At 51.4% G+C, this 21,752-nt stretch overlaps 1 protein-coding gene across 5 annotated transcripts in view; it reads right to left on the bottom strand.

Annotated features, from left to right (window-relative positions):
* Positions 1–21,752, bottom strand: part of LOC122392563 (ecdysone receptor-like) — a 136,564-nt gene that overhangs the window by 106,139 nt on the left and 8,673 nt on the right. For 2 of the 5 annotated variants that reach the window (XM_043387590.1, XM_043387598.1), the window contains exon 1: positions 3,784–4,023. The exons of 1 other annotated variant lie outside the window; for it this stretch is intronic. The gene's annotated coding sequence lies outside the window, so the exon portion shown is untranslated. Of the gene's footprint in view, positions 1–3,783; positions 4,024–21,752 lie in introns of those variants that run through there. 2 more of the 5 variants (XM_043387593.1, XM_043387595.1) reach the window with 2 other exon arrangements.

Here is a 21,752-nt window from a genome sequence, read left to right as displayed (position 1 = left end):
GCCGCCGGGCCGGCCGGTGGAATTTTCCAGCCGTCTCTCCGGAACGGCGGCACCCCGCTCATCTTCGCACGCGCATTCAGCGGCGGCTTGTCGATTTTTCGAGTGTCGGCTGCCGATCTCCCGAGAGCCGGCCACCTGTCAGCCGCCGCTCGGCTCCGTGTTAAGCATATGGGGACGGCGAATTTCTCCCGGAGGGAAGCACCTCGCTCACAAAAGCACGTGAATCAGCCGCATTCCTGTGTGGCGCGCAATGCTGAAGAGATATGTGTTTCCGCGGGTATCTCGCAGGCCCTAAGAGAAAAAGCTCGCTGCAAAAACTCAGCGCTTCAAAAAACCCGCAATCCTACTTAAATGGATATTTAAACAAGATATCTTGGCTCGCTCCGCGTCGCGTTGGCCATAAAATGATTAAGGAGAAAATTTGGGATCGAATGGTGTTTTTCCGGTGACGATCGGACGTCTAGAAGCTTCGATATTGGCGAAAAACTTGCTGAACTTGCAAAAGTACTTGGTACTTGCCAAAGTACTCGGTACTTGCCAAAGTACTTGGTACTTGCTTGGTATTTGCATAAGTACTCGGTATTTGCCAAAGTACTTGGTACTTGCTTGGTATTTGCATAAGTACTTGGTACTTGCTTGGTACTTGTAAAAGTACTTGGTACTTGCGAAAGTACTTGGTACTTGCTTGGTACTTGTACTCGCCCCCCCCCTTGTTCCCCCGACTCTACTCCCACCCCTACACCCTCGGGATAATTCCGGGTTCGTCGGGTAGAAAAACTTGCCACTCTATCCCCCCCCCCCCCCAGAGCCATTTGGTATCGATCGGTGTTTGTCCCGTGTCAATCGGTCGTCAATAAGCCGAGATATGCACGGCGACTTATTTCAATCGGCGCCGATCATAATCTTCAGGACGGAGGTACCCACACTCATTTCTGGCCGTATCTCACTTTTCCGAGATCTACGTCAAACTACGTATTTAAAACTACAATTCTACAGCCGAATCTTCCAACTGGGGGTACCTCACTCACAAAAGCACGTGAATCAGCCGCATTCCTGTGTGGCGCGCAATGCTGAAGAGATATGTGTTTCCGCGGGTATCTCGCAAGCCCTAAGAGAAAAAGCTCGCTGCAAAAACTCAGCGCTTCAAAAAACCCGCAATCCTACTCAAATGGATATTTAAACAATGTCCAGCGCAGTCAAGGGGAAGGTGATAGAGGTCAAATTTCAGCAACTTTCAAAAGGCCCCAAAGGGCCTTCAACTGGCGTCAAAGGACCCTCAGAAGGCCTTAAAGGGCCCTCAGTTAGCCTTAAAGGGCCCTCAGGTGGCGTCAAAGGGCCCTCAGATGTCGTCAAAGGGCCCTCAAAAGGCATCAAAGGGCCCTCAGCCGACATCAAACGGCCCTCAGAAGGCGCCAATGGGCCCTGTACCGGCGTCAAACGCCTCCGAAGGCGTCAAAGGGCCCTTAGCTGGCGTCAGAGGGCCCCCCAGCTGGTGTCAGAGGGCCCTCAACTGGCGTCAGATGACCCTAAGCTAGCGTCAAATGGCCCTTCGAAGACCTCAAAGGGCCCTCAGCTGGGGTCAAAGGGCCCTCAGAAGGCCTTGAAGGGCGTCAAAAGACCATGAGATGGAGTCAAACGGCCCTCCGAAGGCCTCACAGTGCCCTTAGCTGGCGTCAGAAGGCCCCCAGCTGGTGTCAGAGGGCCCTCAACTGGCGTCAGATGACCCTAAGCTAGCGTCAAATGGCCCTTCGAAGACCTCAAAGGGCCCTCAGCTGGGGTCAAAGGGCCCTCAGAAGGCCTTGAAGGGCGTCAAAAGACCATGAGATGGAGTCAAACGGCCCTCCGAAGGCCTCACAGTGCACTTAGCTGGCGTCAGAAGGCCCCCAGCTGGTGTCAGAGGGCTCTCAGATGACGTCGAACGGTCCTCAGCTGGTGTCAAACGGCCCTCAGAGGGCCTCAAAGGGCCCTCGGCTGGCGTCAAAGGGTCCTTAAAAGGCCTCAAAGGGCCCTCAGCAGGCTTCAAAGGGTCCTCAGCTGACATCAAATGGCCCTCAGCTGGCGTCAAGTGGCGCTCAGAAGGCCTCAAAGGGCCCTCGGATATTCGAGCCCTTTGAGGGCTTCTTCGTTGTGACAGTGCTGCTTTGTCGGTGAGGTGCGCGGTCGCCGTGAGTCCCTCGCACGCCGCCGGGACAGCGAGAGGTGGGTGATCGGGGCCGCCGTACGTGCCCTGGTACGGGCTTCCTGAATATCTGTTACGACTGGTACTAGGAAAGTGGGCAATGGGCATGCCGCCTGAAAATTGTGTCTTTGTAGTATGTGGTATATAAAAGTGAGAAGAAAAAAATCAAATTTCTGGTCTGTGATCTCGCTACGAATCATTGTAATGACCTTTCATGTCGATGTGCCTAAATAAATACGCGAATTGACAAAGGGGGTGCTGCCCTGCTCATACACATCCGGGCCAACCCGTGACTAGCCTCCGCTTCTAGCTAGCCGGGGTCGGTCGGCCGGCCGGCAGTCAGGCGCTACCCGCGCTGATTTCTGAGGGCCTTGCATCCACGCTTATTAATCGAATATTTTACGTGATTGTTAAGATGGTGATAACTAAGTACTCACTGAATCGTATTTGAATGAAACATGCTGCGTAAACAAAAATGGAACATTAAATGCTTCGAAAATTGAACGGGTACTGAGGTAATTGTTGTATCATGTATTGACAGAAGCTAAGTTTTAAGTCAACCGAAATATAATCGCGTTGGGGAACATTTTCGGCTGGGGCCTGGGGCCCTTCGGCATGGAGGGCCCCAGTTTGCAGGTCGTGCCCCCCCCCCCCCCGTTCAAAAATCCTGTGTGCGCGCCTGTTGAGAGATATGCACCATCTATGCTTCTTGGAAGCGCCCCTATCCTCATTGAAGGTCGCCCCCATCACCAAGTGCACCCCCCATCTCAAAAGCAAAAGTTACACCCCTGGTTGGTCTTGTCAAAGGTCGGGGCAGATGACCAGCGGTACCGTAGTGAAGTAAGTCATACAAAGCGTACGGCGCCGGTGGCATCGGCGCCCAACGCGCGTATACGCGTGAGGTAGGCTGGTGAGAAGAGTGAGCTGGTGAGACGGTGAGACGGTGAGAGGAGTAAGCAGGTGAGAGGCCCCACAGGACGGCGGGGCCGCCGCACTCTCCTCCCCAGCGGCCCTTTTACGGTCAAAGCGCCCGTGTGGGTAACAGGTGAAACGTTGCGAAACCCGGCCCGATGCGATACGGGGGACAGTTTCAGGCAGGCAGCCTCCTTGGTCGGGATAGTAACCAGAGCGAACGCAAACTGCAAAGATCATGTAGGTTCTCGAGTTGATTATTGAGCCCGTCAATGATCCAGGCTCAAAAGTAAAGCAGCTGTAACTTACGAACCACATCACTAACTCGCGGAATTCCCCTGGCCGGCACGCAACAACCAAACATATTGATATCCATAGGTCTCGCAGTTAGCAATATGAGAAAAAGTGTGTGTTATTCGATATGCAACACTGTTGCTTATTACGGGCACATCGAAATCGACCATCGTAACATCAATGCCATGTTGTAACTGAAATAAACGCATTAACCTTCCCTTCACCGGTGCGTATAATCAACCAACTGTGTGGGTGGAAATGTTCCCGGACAGTTTTCTGTTTCAACTTTCAAACCACGGCAGCCGACAGCACATTTCGAAATGAATGAATGGTAGCTGCTCGGTTATTGCCTCACCCCCCTCACCTTGCAGACACAAGCTCGGATTGTTTGTACTCACCGATCAGCTGATCACTCGGTCTCCAGGGCAACGATCCGAGCTTTGGGCACTGGCAAACGACCCTGCACACACTGTAGCACTGGGATCGCAGTCTCGCACGCCGGGATCCACGGTAAATCTGTCGAATTCGTCCCGTGCCGCGCCGAACCGCGGAGCGCCGACTGACCCACTTTCTTATCCAATACACACTAGTGACTGCCGGCCGGCCGCCGCCGCCGATTTTCACTTCTGCCCGGCGCCTCTATGGTGCTGCCGCGTAGCGGCGAGGAGGTGCACTGCAGCCTCACAAATCGGCCGCAGGCTAGGGGGCATTGCTTAGGCCGCTTTGGGTGTAGGTATAGGGCCGCTATAGGGTGTATTAGGCCGCTTAGCAGTGACGTACCCAAGGGGGGGGGGGGCACGGGGGCCATGGCCCCCTCCTGAGCGCCGGCCTCTGAGCGCGCGTCTCGGACTGTTCGACCACGTGGTGTTTGCTTCTTTCCCCGGGTCTGTCCCACCACCCCTCCCTCCCTCTGTTCAGGGGCCCCTCAGGCCAGGGGCGGATCCAGAAAATCTCCAAGGGAGGGGCCATTAGAAACCAGGAGGCCCCCCCCCCCATAATCCCACCTGTTGGAGGCCCCATCTTCCCACTTGTTGGCCCTCCCCCCCAAAAAAACTGCGTCTATTGAGCTTATCTAGCTGTTCAGGCAACATCTCAACATCTGTGCAGGCTTGGAGGCCCTCTGTGCAGGTTAGGAGCCAGGAGGCCCTGTAAAAGTGGTCATCTCTGTGAGTATAAGAGACCTCCAAGTTATGAAAAGCTTTACCAATCTTCTAACAAAGAAGTCTTCTCAGCTAGTCTTCTAAGAAATAACTTTTTATTATTTTATTTTTGAAAAAAATCGGCCAAGGGGGGGGGGGCCATGGCCCCCATGGCCCCCCCCCCCCTTGTATCCGCGCCTGCCTCAGGCCCCGGTATATTTTTTAAAACACTGGATAAAACGTCTTTTACTAGGAAGAAAAAATGATATCAAAGTTTCATTTATGTGCCCCTGGTTACCCGAGGGGCCCGTGATGACCTGATGGGCCCCTGCAGTCATCCGAGGGCCCCCGGTTTCCTGGGCCCCTGGTCGCCTAGGGGGCCCGTGGTAGCCGGGGCCTGGTGGCGCATGGGGCCTCTGGTCGCATGGGGCCCCTGATCGCCTGGGGCCCCTAGTCGCCAAGGGGGCCCCTGGTAGCGGGGGCCTGGTCGCATGGGGGCCCCTGGTTGCCTGGGACCCCTGAGGGCCCCTGGTTGCCTGGGGCCCCTGGTCGCCTGGGCGGCCTGGGGGCCCCCGGGTGACTTAAGGGCCCCTTCGGAAGCAGGTGGCCCCCTCCTGGGCGAAATCCTGGGTACGTGCCTGCCGCTTAGGGTGTATAGGGCCTTGTTAGGCCGTAGTGGGATACGGTTCGAACAAGGCATGAGAGCGAGAAGCAATTTGAGATGCTTAATTCAGCTCAGCTTCGCCTGTCCCGCTTATGCTTAGCTTTCATGTTGCCCTCAATCTATAGTCTCACACTCATCTGACCTCAGACTTTGCTAACATTTCTCTGCATGATTAGGCACTCAAGTCAACCAACTTTCACCGTCCGCCCTTTCGGTTTTCTACGTGGGGGCGGACACGAATCTCATCCGACCGTCTCGCCCCTCATTTAGCTAAAGCTTTTCGGTAAACGTTAGCACCAGTGTGCGAATTTACAGACGCAACAAATGGTGTTCAATTTTAAAGTCGAAAATCAATCTCTCCAGAAAAATCTACGGTTAGGTCAACGACCAAAGGTCCGGGTCCATTTAAATATTTCTTTTGCAAAGTGGTTGCAGAGGCGAGCAACGATTTTGGCCTCATCGCATTTGCCAAGCTCAGATGCGTCACGTATTTATTGTACTTTGGTAGAGGATAAATAAGGTGTTCCGTCTTGACCTCAAGGCTCAAGGTCAAAGTCAGTTCATAAAGCCGGTCAGATCAGGAAGCTGGTCTAGGAACCATTCGTTTTGTCAGCTCAAGCTATGCTGATCCTAAGCTAAAACTCGAGAAGGCTTTACTTTAGCCACACAGGTTCTCACAATAAAAAATAATAACTACCTATATCGCTGCGTAATAGGTAAAGGGCAAAGGCGCATATGAACAATATTAAATACATGATATTGCAGATCATATGTTTCCACATACCAAACTCTTGCCCATATGATTGCAGCTGTTTATGATTCTTTAGCATCTAACAGGGGCGGTTCTCCCATATAGGCAAGGTAGGCAGTGCCTACGTCAATTGCCGTCTCCCCTGCGTCTAAATCATCACTATATCGTGGCTTTTGTTTGCTTGATTGCTTTTGTCCAAAATCTCTTGTTTCTCGTTTTCAAAATGCGTTGAAACGAAAGAGAATTTCCTTAACTTTTCAAAAAACGTCACATAAAGATCGTACTATAAGAACCTTGACGAAAACCTTTGCCTAAGTTGTGCCTACCTCGTCCTACTAGATTATCGACTATTGCCATGCTGAGGCTATTGAGCGTTTTGGTAGAAAAGGTCTAGATGGTCGGCACATCGACTAGGTGCTACCTTCTAACTCTCAAACCTAACTTTTTAAAGTGTCCATTAATCGTAAAATAAAGCACATTTTACTTTATCAATTTTTATCGTAAGTTCAGCGTACGTGGCGTTGTTATGCTTGTTGTGTTATTCTATTGTTCCTTAAAAATTATATTGAACGAACTAGACTCCTACTGAGAGACTAGTTTCCCTCTGGCGGCAGACGTGTAAGCTCTAGTTAAGTTGATGGGTTTTTGTAGATGACGTTGCTGTCGCTGCTTGACGCATCCCGACTAAGCAATAAGGCTGTCTCTCCCCCCTTTTACCTCTATTCCGTATTCAGCTTTTCTGCCTTACCTACCAAGTCATGGGCGTAGGAACGGCTGGAACATTGTGGGTGCATGGGTGCAGAAATCCAGCCATGGCCGGTGAAGCGGGGGGGGGGGGGTAGGGAGCGACACACCCGAGCGAAGGCTCATTACGAGCTTTGAGGGGGGTGTATACTGTACATATACCATGTCGAAAAGGTACCAACCGATAAGTGCATTTGGAAGCATTAATTCCCTCGCATGTGTAGGGATTTCGGATGAACCCCCCCCCCCGTGGTTTTTCGCACATAACTCGCGCAAAAAGCGGCTGATCGCGACGAAACTTTAAGTACCCTCGAGTTGATCAGTTTTACACCTACTCTGAAAATTTCATGACCCTGACCCAAAAGACCTTTGACCGTGACCTGATTCTCGAGACCATGTTCGGCCGGATTCGCGATTTGGCGTATGTCAGCTCACATTATCCGCGCGTTTCCAGTCTTTTTGTGATTGTAGACGTACAAACATGTGAAATGATGTTCGCCCCATGCATCACGGTGGGTGTGAAGGTCACTTGAAGGTCAGGTCAGGTCATTGGACCTTTGATGGCCTCGGTTCACTTTTTCGAGTATTACATGTTTCTAGGGTAGTTTTTCGGGCTGATTTCGAATTTAGCATCCATTTGAACGTTTACGAAGTAGTTTTAGTGCCTTCGTAACATGCTAGCCTACGACGCCATCAGTGGTAGTTGACACCTGCTATGGATAGCCGGTAGGACGCCTAATGGTTGACCTGACCTGACCTGACCCGATCTGGCCTAAATGCATGAAGAAATCATCTGTGATAAAAACTAACATGATATTCGTGATCAGCACCCCGAAAAACCCGATAACAGCTTCACTTTACGCAGTTCTAGCAGGTCCGATTTTCCCGAATTTTGGAACATTGACCTGACATGGAAGGTCAACCAATGACCTAGGACCTTAAAATTGGGTATCATCGGCTTCCTCTCGTCACGGGCACCACCCTCGTTTTCTTCCGCGAAGCTCTAGCTCGATCAGGCCCCCCCCCCCCTCCCCCTACACATGAGAAGCTGGAAAACGCCGCACACATGCGAGGGTTAGTAAATTGTCAATATTGACTACAGTAACAAGTACATAAAAGCGGCCAACTTAGCCATTTTCGAAGATATCGGGCTAAACATTTTGACAGTGGGTCATCGGCTCGGTATGTGTTCAATCACATGCTCCATTTCCCTTTTTCTTCAGCACAAATGTACCTAAGTTTTGAAGACCATCACAAAAGCAAATGCTTCGAAAGATGGATAGCGGGCAACATATCCTGAATTTGCCGTGCTGCATGGAAAGTAGTGTTGATGAGAAAAGGGGTTTTTGGTTCAGATTATTGTGGGTGCAGAATACATTGTCTGCACCCACTGGAGAAATATTGTGGGTGCAGCTGCACCCTTGCACCCATGGTTCCTACGCTTATGTACCAAGTGCCTACCTACTTTCAATAGGTCAGCGCCGCCCCTGGCATCTAAGGCTGATTGCTTTGGATAAACATTAAAATGCTTATAGTAGGTACCTACTCATAACATAGCATAAAGCAGTTTATGATCTCGAGTCAGGCTATCGTTTTCGTAAAATCTGCACAATTTAAAACACTTAAGCTTGATGAATAATGGAACTTTTCAAGCCTTCACGCCGCAAAGTGTCTATCCCTTTTCAATGATGCATCGTTGAAATTAACCATCGCGATGGTTAAATATTTCTAAGGTGCAGTGATAGCCAGGTCGTTTAAACAGATAATTAATTTCAGCCCAGGTCTTTTCATCAAACGGCTATTATTTATCAATTTCGACAGGTCTTATCAACTCCCGGGGCCTTTTATTCAGTCGGCGAGGGGGGCAGCCACCAGAGCAGTTACATTCCAATCCACACCGTACGGTCGTGTTCCCAGCACATCCGTGTCTGATCTCGCAGTTCCAATACAGCCTGATCAGTATTTACCGACGTGTGTGAACTCTGATTGGAGCGGCGCTCGTCTGGCGCAGTCGCCGCGGCCCGGGACGACACTTTTGTCGTCACCCAGCACCAGTTAACGTCTGGGAATGTTGCGCAAAAAGTCGCCCCTCTGCCGTCGATTGTCCCCCCCCCGTGTCTCCCCTCCCTCCCTGCGACCCCTGCGGCGGGCCCGGCGGCGCGGGAGTCGCCCCGGGAGGACGGCACGCACAAAAGGCGCGCGGGCTGCGCCGGGGCGCCCACCGTCGTAAATACGCGGCGCCCTCAGCACTCCCAGGTGTCGGGAGTCGTAAACGACGCCAAGGTGTGACTTATGGCGACACCGGTCTGCGGTGTGTAAACCGGCGGACACGGCAGATGAGCTGGCTGCCACAGAGGCGACGGCGGGTCGGGGGGAGAGGCTGGCTCAGCTGATGTGGCAGTGGTGTGGCACAGGGCTCAGTGACTGGCAGAATCTGAACTGTGCTAATCATCCGCTGTTTGTAGGTCAGCACTAACGAGCTGTGACGTGAAACTACCCTTCACAGCCTGTAACACGATATCAGATATCTGTAAATGTGGTGCAATGAGGCTCTGATTGAAAAGAACATGTTACCCACTGATGCATTGTCGCAACATTAACGGCATGCAATGTGCAGATTACGCGGTCATCGATTGGGCACTTATTGTAGTTATAACAATGTTAAAACAAACGTTAAATGTGGTCGGGAGGCTGCAACCCCTATTTTTGTTTTATGTTGGAAATTAATGACTTTATCCCAATATGGTTAATTATAAACGGATAATGTAGATTGAATCATGCTTATGACTCTCTCAATCCTCCCACATTGATTGACGATCGTAGCCAAGCAGTAAGATCGTCTGTGTAACTAGTTAGGATTTCAAATGACCTTTTCCTCGATAATTAATTGGAAATGCAATAAAAAGCAATTATTATATTGTTTGGCAAATTTTCGAACAACAGTTCATTCTCAAGCCGTTATAAAACTTCGTTGTCAATTGTTTCGTGTGGCTTGAGAATGAACTGTTGTTCGAAAATTTGCCAAGCAATAAAGTAATTGCTTTTTATTGCATTTCAAATTAATTATCAAGGAAAAGGTCATTTGAAATCCTAACTACATATATCAAGATGTTCCTCGGTAGAGCACTGCATACTATTTCTTCAATAAGATCGTCTACTTCGATTTAGCTGAAGGAAATTTTCCAGACCTAAAAATGTATAAAAGAGGTCAAATGCAATGAAATCTACCGTTGCCCTCGACCAAGTCTCCGCATCTGGTGACCTGAGTTTGTCGTACACCACCACATAACGTTGCACGTTGGTCTCCAGAGCCCAGCTCCCAGCCACTGCTCCAAACCGGGAGGTGTGCGCCCCCTCCCCCCCCCCCACCGCTGTCCCCTATAGAATTTACACAGCAAAAACAGACGACCGGTAAAAACGGCACTGGATCGCGGCCGGCGGGCATTTACATAGCGGAGGGGCATCGGTTGCCACGCCACCGGGCCAGAGGCGGTGGGAGAGGCCGGGCTACGGTTTCACGGAAACGGCCGGCAAAAACGTCGGCCCGGCGCGGTGCGGGCCAGTTCGGCGGGGAGGACCACATCGCGGCGCCGGCCGGGTGCGTGCAGGGGCCGCCCGAGCCAGCAGGGCAGGCGGTAGGAAGCCCTATACCTGCCTATTGGAACCAGGGGTGAGCTTGAACTGAGCCGGGAGCAGGGTGAAACAGCCGCGCCGGTAGCACGACATAACACACACACACACATCCTGTAAGTACAAACTTGTGTATATGAAAGCTGTGTCACGACTGCATCGGAAATATATCAAAGCAGGCTTATCGTTAGCAGGGAGTTACCTAATTTGGACAGAAGATAGCAGGTAACTTGAATGCATCCGCACTAAAGAACGGGGAAGGATACGGTAGACGTTTGCTCTCCGACAAACCTAAACTGCAGAGCCCCGAATCAGCACGAGACAAGGCGACGTTATAATCAAAGGTTAAATGGCGCAAGTACCTAAATGAAAAAAATGAACTAAAACGCACTTGCAGAAAAATCACAAAATGTTTGTTTTATAGTGAGAGTAGCGCCACCGTGTCACAATCGAACCGATTTCGCTGCAGTGCGCCCCGATCCCCATCCCTACTCGATCCGGTCCCGTCTCGGTCTCCTGATCTCATCTCGGTCTCCTCATCCAGACTCGGTCCCGGTCCCAATTCGGTCCTAGTCCCGTCCTGATCCCGTCTCAGTCCTGGTCTCGACTCTATCCTGGTTCGGTCTCGATCCCAGCTCCGTCTCGGCCCTGGTCTCGACTTGGTCCGACCCCCTCCGTCCGGGGTGGCTCTGAACGGCGTGGAGTTGTGATCGGGCTAATGGGTCTGTAATTAGTAGTTCCGCACACCACCGACCCGCTCCAGAATGGAGACGTCACCAGGCCGAGTCATAGGCCGGCACGGAGGACTAGGCTGGACCAGCACAGGGAAGGGTAACCACCGGCGGAAATTACCACCCTGTAATGGGAGGGCTGAGGGACGACATGGCTCGTCAGAACGAGACAGAGATAAACGGTGCTGTCTCAATTTGAATCACGGCTGGACTGAAAGCCGTCAGTCGTGGTCGCACGGTGTGTCTGTGGAGTGTGGCCAGCCATAGGTGCGACGGGTAACGTGTAAACGATGGAAAAACGGCTGCGATTGCATGGATTTAGGTACCCGACATGAACTCTTGCATACCTATGTCTTTGTGGAAATAAAAAATGCCAGTCAGGGCGGTGTGTCCGATGTCTGAGCTGAGCTCGGTATCTGCAGAAAGTTCGCGTGCTTAATGAAGTTAACGAAAATTGCCGAAATAACTTCCATTCTTTCCAAACATAATTCATGGTTCCAGCTTCCGTCAGGCTTCAACCTCAGTCCTCACGGCTCACCTCTCTGGTCTGCCACCAAGCACCGCCGTAAACAGAGAATCCCGTCACACCGCTGACGCACTGGCAGTGCCCTCTAGAGCACTAGTTCAGCCGAATGCCGTCAGGTGGCAGCAAGACTTTGAGCGCTGCAGAGCGACAGAGCCAGTGACCGCCATCAGTCGGTTGTGATACGAGGGGAGGCAGGTTCCAGGGCTGCGGAGTCGATGGATTTTCGGCGACTCCGACTCCGACTCCGGCTTTCAAAAACCAGCTCCGACTCCGACTCCGACTCCGGGCAGAATTGTCGACTCCGACCGACTCCAACTCCCGACTCCGACTCCGCAGACCTAGCAGGGCTGTGGAGTCGACAGATTTTCGGTGACTCCGACTCCGACTCCGGCTCGGGTTTCTAAAATCGACTCCGACTCCGACTCCGACTCCGGTCATAACTGTCGACTCCGACCGACTCCGACTCCGACTCCGACTCCGACTCCGACTCCGACTCCGACTCCGCAGCCCTGGCAGGTTCAGATTGATATGAACAGCAATGAGACTTCACATAGTGATATCGGCAGACAAAACCAACATTTGTCTTATAGGGGGTCGGGAAGGGGGGGGAGGGACTCGGCCTTTGTACCTATTAAATATTAATGGCTTTTTTGATGGGACAAATATACTATGACTATGACTGCTTCGCCCTAAGATTTAAAGACTGCTTGTCCAGGCCAAACGCACACTGTGATTACGAATTGATAAGCTGGCGTAGGCAGTAGCGGCGGAACACATTCAATTAAGGGGGAGCACTGCCGACTTTTGGTCCCATTCTTTCCATGCAGCGTCCATAGTTAAAATGGCAAAATCAAGGGGGCACGGTGCCCCGCTGCCCCCCCCCCCCCCGTTCCGCCGGCTATGGGCGTAGGCATGTTGATTTATAGGTATGTAGCTGCTCTCCATTTCATGCACTCGTGAAAAACATCTGCCATGTTTTAACCCGTGCTCGTATTGGCTTTTCACATCTGCCAATGTACGTACGACGGGGGCTGGTCGGACCTTCCAGCCGTTCGACTTCGGCCCCTGATCAAACTAGGGTTTCGCGAGCAAAAAAAAAAAAAAAAAACGGTGCAGCCCGGGATGTTTATTAGTCACTCAACTCATACTAAATAGCTAGCTGACAAGTATGCATTTGACATGTCGTCTAATAATGGAATGACGTCAGTACCTATTCTCATCCGCCGACCAATCTCACGGCTCAGTGAGTGTCGTGACGTCGGGACACTCTCCATTTACAGTTTATGAACAGCAGACGCCATTCTCGGAGAGTGACCTCGTCTCGCGGGTGGTGTCGGGAACGCCATAGAAGCTGAACGACAAGCCGACATCAGCTTCCATGGTAGGTAATTCGGCCTCCGTTTCTATAGCGTGGTGTTACCACCGACCGCGAGGCCAGCCGTATGTTCGTCTCCTTGTGCCGGGTAATTCGAACAGCGTTTTGAGCATGGTGCATGGCCATGCAATGCTGGCCGTCAACAGAGCCGGGGGTGCGACCCCCTCGGTCGGAACGGAACGATCGGGGGTCGTAACGATTCCGCGGTGTCGATCCGACCGGTGATACCGACACGACTCACGACGCAGCCGGCTGATGGGCTTGGCCAGGGTCGAGGCCGTCTTTAGCCACCCCTGCCGCCACCGGCTATAGGGTCAGGGGCTGACATAACGGTATAATAGTGCAGACATTATCCTGACCACCGCCAGGACCGCAGCTCTGGCCGTATATTGGTCAGTGATTACTTATGTCGGACGGTCACGCAGGCTGCTCTGAGGCGGAAGGCGAATGGCGTGGGCGAAGTAGGAAGTCGGAGACGATTTTGGCAATGTCAAGCTACATGTTAGTCCCTTAAAGGAAATAGTTCACTTTCACGAAATTATTTTTTTTTTTTGCAACGATTTATTATTTTTTATGTTCAAAATAATCAGCAAAGAAAATAAAACCTTTTTATAACAAAATTTTTTTTTTCTATATTTTGATATAGGAAGAACTTTTCAGTTTCTGTAAGGCACAGCGATCCAGTATGAAAAGAGCATGGGTCCCGAAAATTCTTCAGAAACAGAGAAATTATCGCAGCCACCGGCATTTGGGCGATCTGCTCGATCTGATAATGTTCCCCTGAATGTCCTAATTGATCAGTACGAGAATTTCTCTAGAGTTCTCGTAGATAATTTCTCTAGTTTCTGAAGAATTTTCGGGACCCATGCTCTTTTCATACTGGATGGAAATATATGCAAGGCACAGATCCTCAACGCAAGACACCTTTTTCGGGACGAGAAATAGAATATCTTTGCCTAGGGTGATCGTTGGGCTGTAAAAGCTCCTGATTTATGCTCGTCTCAGCCCAAGCTACGGAACTGCTATTCCAGTTCAAAACCCATGTTAAAAAGTGAACTATTTCCTTTAAGCGAATGAATGGGTCAGTTCAGTACCAAATCCTGTCTGGTTGGATGCATTAGATAGATATAGCTACAAGAAAATAGCTATAAGAACGCTCCTTATTTTACGCCCTTGTATGTACATGGCGGAATAAACAAGCATGTATTTTGTTCCCGAGAGTGCTGAATAGCTGATGCCTGATGAACGGCTTGGATCATTAATTAGGCTTGCACGATCTGTATTTTTTATAGTACCTAACAAAGCCTTTCAAGAACAAAGACGTCGAACTGAAAGTAAACGGTTGCGCTGCAAATCGGGTAGGTATTTCTAAACATTCCAATAATTTCGATATGGCGTTTAACCTTCCAGGCGGTGGGGGGGGGCATTTTTTGCCCCCCCCCCTTTAGTTTTTTCGATATATCTCGAGAACCGCTGCGCCGATCGTCACCAAACTTTCAGTACCCTCCCGGGAGCAGCTAGCGCACATGGTGACCAAAAATGTTTCCAAAGGCTATGATAGGTTGGCCGCTAATGACGTCAGAGTGACGTCATTTTTGCCGTTTTTGACCCAAAAAAAGGTTTCGCGGGAAGAGCTGTCAGGCCTACAGCTTTAGAGATACAGAAAAATGTTTCAAACATAAAAGGTGTGGAATTAAAAGGGCTACAAAACTGCTATTTCGGTTTTTCGAACTTTTTGGATTTTGACCCCCAAAAATAAAAAAATAGATTTTTTGAATATAATAGCCAAAAAATCCAAAAAGGTTTTTGAATTTCGAAAAAACCGGAATATATGTGATAGCCTCTACCGCCTTCTATCTACATACCAAATTTGAGATCGATACCTCTTTTTTTGGCCAAGTTATAGCGAAAAAAACTGTTCAAAATTGATGACGTCAAATTTTCAAACTCAATTTTTAGCAATTCTAGACCTCGTAGCGCAAAACAAAGACCACCATTAGACTCCCCGTGACGAGCTGCATCGAATCAATACCCATTTTATGCAAAAATATCAACTTTGAAATTTGACCTTTTTTGACCTGACCTTGACCTGACCTCCACCAGACGGTGACCTAAACCGTATCTGGTGGTCTTATAAACAACACCATTCAGTTGGAAATGAAAAACTGGCCATAAAACATGCATCGCATAACCCTAGTAAAATTGGCTCATGTGGTGACCCTTGGTGACCTTTGGTGACCTGACCTGTGACCTGACCTGGTATGACCAGTGACCTCTATTAGCAACATATGTACTAGACAACTGACGCCTTATCGCTGATTTTCGACAAAATGCGTTTTACTCGGTGTTATAGCGCTTTCCCTAGAAGCCCCGTGAACGGTGAAACATTTTATCTTTGACCTGACCTGTGACGTCATCGGTGACCCCGAGGTCAATGAAATTTGGTTTCCTTCGACAAATTTGACAGGGCTATCGAACGCCGTTTGAATTTTCCGGATCCGTCCAGTAGTTTCGGAGATACGGGGGGGGGGGGGCAAAAAAGTGCCCCCCCCCCCCACCGCGCGGAAGGTGGCTGGTAGGCCCACCGCCTGCCGGGTTAACATTCCTTGCTTTTTGAAAACCAAACGCAATTACCTACACATGTCATGACTCATCTCATCCTGCCTAGCTACGTTTTCGGGGTTTTAATGTTATGGACCACAATCACATTCAAAAGCTAAGATAGTTTTTTTTTAGAGTTGTGGCGATTATGACGCCATTTGCACATTGCAGCAAGATATTTAAGTTCTAAAGTATTTTTCGCAACAAAACAACCACGACAAAATGGTGCCCAAGTCAGGCCTTCGGTGGACGTCCGGCGGGAGGGTGGTATCGTGCGTTCGGCCATTTTGAGAAGCCACGTGGCCTGCGCTGGTGGTCGGCAACGCAGCGGCGGGATCGATTTGGGCCTGGCGACCACGCAGCCGCACGCACAAAGGCTGAGCCAGCTGAGGGGCAGGCACCGCCGGGGGCCACGGCCTCGCAGGGGGGGGGGGGGGGGAGCGCAGAGGACAGCTGGCAGCTCTGCCGATTGGGTCAGAGCGGTTGACACCGACCGGGCTCACTGTTCTTAGAGCCGCGCGAGGGACGAGACGAGAGCTACAGGGTAGCTATTCCATGAACCAAGAAAGATGGACCGTGAACTGAAAGGGGCGAGACGAGGGCTTGGAAAGGCGGTCTAGGGTAAGGCGGGACGAAACTGGAGCGGAGGGACAGATCGTGAGCTGGGAGGGACGAGACGGAAGTTATAAGAGGGATGGACGGTGACGTGGGAGGTACGGACCGTGAGATACTGTCTAAAGCTAAGGTGGACGAACTTGGAGCTAGGAGGGACGGATCGTGAGCCTGGGAGGGAAGAGACGAGAGCCAGATTAGCTGGTTTATGAGCCAAGAGGGACGAAGCGTGAGCGAAAGGAACGAAACGGGTTTAGGAGGAACGATACGGGAGCTAGGAGAGACGGACCGTGAGCTAGGAGGGACGAGACGTGAGCTAGGAGGGATAGACCGTGAACAAGGAGGGACAGACCGTGAGCTGGGGGGACGATCTGGGAGCTGAGAGAACGGTCTGGGAACTGGAGCATGGGATGGCCCATCCAAAAACTTCTGAGCCCAATATTTATATCGCCCTTTACTCGTCAGCTCACATGAAGCCTGTGAATAGAGAATTTTAGCAATGGCTTATGCTTGGCTAATAAGGTTACATATCAAAGCAAAAACAAAAATTCGATAAGCAGATCACGGGGCTAGGGATCAGCTGTGTGCATGTTTTGTTGCACGCCGTGCGCCGTTTTAATTTATTGACCGCGCGGGTTTGTTGTGTTCCGTTGACCTTGTGTGACCGTGGCGGGCGGGCGGCGCGGTGGTGGCACCTGTCTGTGTGCGCCACACGGCCCACTGTCACCGAAGCCAACTGAGCCCTGACATCGACCCGTCGCCGACTCGGCGCGATGGCCGTCAGTGGCACGTGGCGCGCCGCTGCAGCCCGATCAATATTGCAACTGGCCGCGCGCTCTGCAACGCGCGCAAAAACTCGACAAACAGTGAGCGGCCGCCGGCATGCCGCGCTGCGTTGCACCACGCAGAGCTGGTGGCGGTGTGGTGCGACTATTCCTGGGTTTGGCGAGGGTAGCAGCCAAGGGCGGGGTCGCAGCCAGAGCCGCGCGAGCGGGTGGTCGGGCTGCCAGCCGCGGCTTTTCGGCAGGCCCACCGGGACAGTGCACTTCAGATATTGAGAATGCCACCGTCAGGGTGCGGTCATTGCATATGTTGGTTGGATCATAGACCTCTCTGAGCTCTCTAGTATGGTCCATCAGAAAATGTTACATATTTGGACCCTGCCAGTCTTTTGAGTGGCCCACTGCCTCAGTTGTTCATTTTTCATTCACTGTTACACCCATACTGATGAGATTTTATTGGCGGTGGAAGGGGTCGTGCCCCGTGCCTTACTTTGGAATTATGCTGTTAGCGCTTCCATTCTGAGTAGAGGTGGCAAAAGATGAAAATTTTGGGAACCAGACTCGAACCAGACCCGGCTGGACATTTCTGGAACCAGTCGGACCCGGTCGTATAGTTTGAACCGGAACCAGTTGGACCCGTTCCCCAAAAGTCAATTAAAACAAACTACTTGTAGGTATCTTTAGTTGTATCATGTAAAACAGCCTATTTCCCACTGGGAATACTCATGCGCTACTGTGTGCAAAGAAACATTCACTTCATTCACTTCATATTTTGCAATAATGTGTAGTGTCCAAGATGTATAGTTTATGGTAGGACCCGGTTGGACCCGTCAGAAAATTTCCAGGAACCGGTCTGGACCCATATGGGTCCAGACTGGTTCTTTGGACCGGGTCCTCGGGTCCACATTTTGCCACCTCTAATTCTGAGTCGGTGTTGCTATGAGCGATTATTGAGTCGTGGAATTGGTTGCACGGGTTTGTTGTTGCAGTGAACTATTGTTGATGTAGGATACGGTAACATACGACCAGGCTGCTCCGTTGTTGTTAGGTTACACCACCGCTAGTTGACCGGATTGAGCTCGGCACCAGCTCGATACTCCCCCCCCCCCTCCGGGGCTAGCTAAGCAGAGCGTAAACAGCTCTGCAGTTAGCTGGAGGACAATTTACCTTACCGAGCACAGTAACTGCAGCCACAACGGACATGGCAGGAAACTCAGCCGCGTTCATTTGTAACTATCAGCGACTATTGACCGCAGGGACGTAGCCAAGGGGGGGGGGCGGAGGGGGCGCCCGCCCCTCCCTTGGGGTTTTCAGGAGGCCCCCCGAAAGGATTCAGGCCAACGTGGGCCGAAGGCCCACGTTGGCCTGAATCCTTTCGGCCTGAATCAAACGTGGGCCGAAGGCCCACGTTAGCCAAAATCACGTCGGAGGCGAACGAAATTCACGCGGGAATCTAAAAAATGACGTCAGAACAATCAGGGCCCCCTGACCAGCCTGACAAGTGACAGCTAGGGCCCTTCTCATCTCCTGTGAATAACCACTAGGGGAAGTTGGGGCAATGCCGGAGTTGGGGCAAAGCCGAAATTCGAGATATTTCTAAAACCGTACGACATGGATGCCACGTCTCAGTGATGCTCTGAAGCTTAAGTGACTACAATTATCGCATGTTTGTTACGAGTCGTCATTTGGAATACTTCGGCTGTGAGGGCGCCAAAAGCGTTTTCAAGGTACGTTTCCCTTGTACTACATGCGCCTTTGAAGCTGCATTTCTTGCTCATTATGCTACCGTTTGTCTGGCCAATTCTGTCAAGTAATCTTCAGCATGTCTTTGCATAAGTGTGCTGCCTATTTGAAATTTATACAGCACGTTTAAAAGTTATGGGCCTGCAAATGAAAGTATGGCTGGCTGGGGTAATGCCGAAAACGTGCAATTACGCACGTTAAAGCACGCTACGTGGACTTTACTGCTGTAGAATAGCAACGCGTATTTTTAGTCAAACAAATTACACTTTCAGCCGGCACAACGGCCTGTTACCTATAAGGAATGATTTACCTGGCATTTTCTTATTATATCACACAATTATAACTTCCAGTGTGCACCAAGCGTCCTCAAGCTCTTAAAACGCGTGTCAGCTTTGATGAATTTTGGATAAGGTTTGAGATAAATTGGCAAAACATCAATGTCGGCATTCCTCGTAGATCATTTATCTCATTTTCGGCTTTCCCCGCAGTCCGGGGCAACGCCGAAAAAGTCAGTTCTTTGATATTTTTAGTTTTTGCGCTTAACGGTATGCGAATTCATCAAATGCGCCTGGTATGTTTGAAAGACAAAAGACTGGCCTCTCAAATGACGCCAACAAGAATAGCTTATGTTGTCTACCTTGCGTGCTACGGGCGTCAGAAAAAAAAGTATTCGGCGTTCCCCCAACTTCCCCTAATGTCTGTGTCTGACCGCTAGGGCCCCGCTGACTCCTCAGTAGAGAGGAGGCCCTCTGTGGGTAGGAGGCCCTCTGTAGAGAGGAGGCCCCCTTAGAGAGGAGACCCCCTGTAGAGAGGAGGCCCTCTGCAAAAAGGAGGCCCTCTGTAAAAAAAGGCCCTCTGTAAAAAGGAGGCCCTCTGTAGAGAGCAGGCCCTCTGTAAAGTGGAAACCGTCTGAAATCAGAAGGCCCTTTGAAGAGAGGAGGCCCTCTGTAGAGAGGAGATCGTCTGAAGAGAGGAGGCCCTCTGTAGAGGAGGACTCCCTCAGTAGAAAGGGGGTCCTCTGTAGGTAGGAGGCCCTCTGTAGAGTGAAGGCGCTCTGAAGAGAGGAGGCCCTTTGCAGAGATGAGGTCCTCTGTATAGAGGAGGTCCTGTGTAGAGACGAGACTCTTTGAAGAGAGGAGGCCCTATATAGATAGGAAGCTCTCTGTAGAGAGGAGGTCCCTGTAGAGACTAGAGAGAAGGCCCTCTGTAGATAAGAGGCCCTCTGTTCGTGCTTTCTTGTTACTCCGGAGGACCAACACCAGAGATAGACTGAGGTGTATTTGCGACGTGGAAATATGGAGGTAAGACGAGACAGAATCGCTGCAAGGTGAGCGGCGGCCGCTGACGGGTCGGTGCGACCGCTGTCGGTGCCCGCCTTGCAGGAGCGTTCGAACAACACTGCCGGCCCTGTCACTGGGCCGGGATTAAAAACACTGGGTCGACGTGAGCAAAAACGCATGGCTGGAGCCGGGCCGCCGCCTTTCACGTGACGCAACGCCGAGTGGGCGGTGGCCGACCGCAACAGCCGTCGCAGAGAAAACAAGTTGACAGCGAAAGCACGCGCAAAAAGAGGGGAGGTGAAATGCACGAATTGATCGCTAACATAGCCGGCCCGATTTATACATTAGGTAGAAAGTACTGATAGTATAAATCAATCGCAGCGATCAAAACAGCACTACATGATCAAGTGCACTACTCTGACATGACACGAATCACTTGCCCTCCAATGGGCACAGGCGAACTACAGGGCGCGTGTATACGCCCGTTGCAGTTTTCACTTCTGCCACGCGCACCTTGCCGTCACGGCCGGGAAACGTTTGCATGACACGGGCCAGTGGCCAGCGTCCGCGCGGCAGATTGTCGTCGGTGACGAGCACCAGGTCTCCGATCTGAAGATTTTCTTGGCTTTCGGACCACCGGTTTCGGGTGCTCAGGGACGGCAGGTACTCCTTTTTCCAGCGCTGCCAGAAGTGGTCGACCAGTCGCTGTGCGTGTCGCCAGCGCCGGCGGCTGCTGAGGTCCCCGTCGGTGAATATTCCGGGAGGGAGCTGTGGGCAGGCCCGACCGATGAGGAAGTGATTTGGTGTCAGTGCTTCCAAATCAGCTGGATCGGTGCTGACGTGTGTGAGAGGACGGCCGTTCATGATGGCCTCCACCTCGGTGAGCACGGTCAGCAGCATCTCGTCATCGACGGACCGATGTCCCAGGATGACCGCTAGCGTTCTTTTGCTTGAGCGGATGAGTCGTTCCCATGCCCCACCGAAGTGAGGTGAGCCGGGTGGATTGAACGACCACTCGATGTCTTCCTGTGACAGGTCATCAGCGATTTTCGCTTGGTTCCACTGCCGCAGGCATTGTTTCAGCTCTCGTTCGCCGCTTCGAAGATTTGTACCGTTATCTGAGTACATGTGCTTCGGTCGGCCTCGTCTCGCAATCATGCGTCGAACTGCCATGATAAATGAGTCGGTGTCGAGCGAATACGACACTTCAAAATGCACGGCGCGAGTAACCATGCAGGTGAAGATGCAGCCATATCGCTTTTCGGTTTTTCGGTGCTTCCGCACTGTGATCGGTCCGAAGTAATCTACTCCAACGTGCGAGAAGCAGGGAGTAGAAGCGTCTAGTCTGGCCTGAGGCAGAGCTGCGATGAGCTGCGGTCTGGCTGCAGCGGCTCGCCTTCTGCAGACCATGCACGGGTGAGTGTAGCGTTTTACTGCAGCTCGACCTCGCAGGATCCAGTACCTCTGTCGAAGGTGGGCGAGAACGTGCTCAGGTCCTGCATGCGCTAGTCTTCTGTGCTTGTCGGTGACGATGAGACGAGTGACGTCGTGTTTGGCTGGCAGGATGAGCTGATGTTTTGCGGCGTACATCAGTTCAGAGCGGTCCAGGCGGCCCCCGACACGCAGCAGCCCATTGCCATCGACGAACGGTGTCAGTGGTAACAGACGGCTACTTTTGGAGAGCTTCGAGCCTCGCTGTAGAGCTTCAATCTCCGCGCTGAACTCCTCTCTTTGAGCCTTCTTGATGAGCACACGCTCAGCTTCTTGGAGCTCGGCCGCTGACAGCGGT

Source organism: Amphibalanus amphitrite, unplaced genomic scaffold, assembly GCF_019059575.1.
Source record: "Amphibalanus amphitrite isolate SeventyFive unplaced genomic scaffold, NRLGWU_Aamphi_draft 000491F_arrow, whole genome shotgun sequence".
Lineage (NCBI taxonomy): Eukaryota > Metazoa > Arthropoda > Thecostraca > Balanomorpha > Balanidae > Amphibalanus > Amphibalanus amphitrite.
The sequence above is the reverse complement of the archived record's forward strand: the minus strand, read 5'-3'. Positions and strand labels throughout refer to the sequence as shown.